Genomic DNA, 2006 nt, shown 5'->3' on the forward strand with positions numbered 1-2006 from the left:
TGAACATGGTTAGTATGGTTTTAATGATTTAATTTGTTAGTATCAATAAAACCAACTGGTATAAATTAATGTCTTATAGAATGTTTTCCTAAATTTTTTTCACTCACTTATATTTATCTCAAAAATGTTATTTTTAAATGGTAGCTTATATTCAAGCTATTCAAAGAACTTAGGATGAATTGACAAATTGACCTGAAATGATCTAGAAAGGAAAAAGAAAAATACTGGTATTAAAACCAACATGTTGTTTCTGTCCTTTTGACTCTCTGAGCAGCACCATGGCAGTCGGCAAGAACAGGCACCTTACAAAATGCAGCTAAAAGGGAGCCAAGAAGAAAGTGGTTGACCCATTTTCTAAGAAAGATTGGTATGATGTGAAAGCACCGGAGACATTCAATATAACGAACATTGGAAAGACTCTTATCCCAAGGACTCTGCATCTGATGGCCTCAAGATCTTGTGTTTGAAGTGACTGCAGAGTGATGATGTTGAATTTAGGAAATTGAAGCTACTTACTGAGGATGTTCCAGGTAAAAACTGCCTGACTAACTTCCATGGCATGGATCTTACTCAGGACAAAATGTGTTCCATGGCCAAAAAATGACAGACCATGATTGAGTCTCATATTGATGTTAAGACTACTAATGTTTATGTATTCCATCTGATCTGTGAGGGTTTTACTAAAATATGCAACAATCAGATACTCAAAACCTCCTATGTTCAACATCAGCAGGTCTGCCAAATCTGGAAGAAAATTATGGAAATCATGACCCAAGAGGTACAGAAAAATTACATGAAGGAAGTGGTTAATATAACTGTTGTACTGTGTTTAAACAATTCTGTTAAAATGGAGATGCACACTTGAAAACCTTGTCAAATTATTCTTAAACTTTATGGGGGTGGGGAGTAATATTGTATTCTATTTTCAGTTCTTGCATTGTCATCACTAATGATATATTTGATGTTGACATATTCAGATCTTCAAAAGTTCAATTAAAAATAAGCTGACCTATTATTTTCCATCATAAAACTAAGTTTGAACAAAAAAGAGCCATTTACCAGAAGAAATTAAAATGTTTTCATACAACACTTAACTGTTTCCCATTGTGCTTATTGTGATTCCCTATTTCAAAGTTAGAATATATGCACATGGTAATACAATGCTGTGTATGAAAAATAGTCCAAACCACACAAGTAAATAAAAAGGTCTACATTATCAAATTAAAGGTTAGAAATGAGAGTACTTTTTGTAAGGGATAATTCTCATCTTGAATCATGCATGAAATAATAATCAGTGAGTAATGTGAGACAACCATGCAAGTCCTCTTTTAATGAATTGTGTCTTAATAAATACTACATTCATTAAAAACCTTCATCTAAAACTATTATCTACACCTTCACCATGCCACTTTACTCTGATTAGAAATTTTTACTTTACTAAAGCATGAAAAATGGATGTGAAAGGATTGAAATACCAAAATATTTCTTATTGCCTAAAAACTAATATGATTTTATCTTTGCTTTAGAACATTTAAAATGTTGGGAAATATTTTCATAGCTCTCTATTTTCTTTATTTATGTTTCCAAGTTTGAATTTTGCTTTCATCTAAGTGGATGTGAATATTTGTGAACATATTGTAATCCACATAACATATTGTTGATTATATAATTTTATAATACAGATGAATTATATACATTTATATCTCTCCCTCAATAAAAGCTTTTCCCTCTTTGCCAACTAATAATAACCCTATTCTTTTATTTAAATTTGTATATATACATGTATATATGTATGTATGTGTGTTTTCATTATTTGATTTATTACTTGCTTCATTACTTAGTTGCTAAGTGAGATAAATAATCTCTGATTCAAGGGAAAAAATGACTACATCTCACTGAGGGAAGTATGGGAAGGTGAAAAACAAAAACAGAATGCTAGTGAATAATATTGAAACACAACGCATTTGTGTATGAAGATAATATAATGTAATGCATGGCAAGCTGTT

At 31.0% G+C, this 2006-nt stretch overlaps 1 pseudogene; it reads left to right on the forward strand.

Moving 5' to 3' along the window:
• The first annotated feature begins 278 nt into the window (after positions 1-278).
• Positions 279-865, forward strand: LOC109679567 (small ribosomal subunit protein eS1-like; annotated as a pseudogene).
• Positions 866-2006: the final 1141 nt, after the last annotated feature.

This window comes from Castor canadensis, chromosome 7, assembly GCF_047511655.1.
Source record: "Castor canadensis chromosome 7, mCasCan1.hap1v2, whole genome shotgun sequence".
Classification (NCBI taxonomy): domain Eukaryota; kingdom Metazoa; phylum Chordata; class Mammalia; order Rodentia; family Castoridae; genus Castor; species Castor canadensis.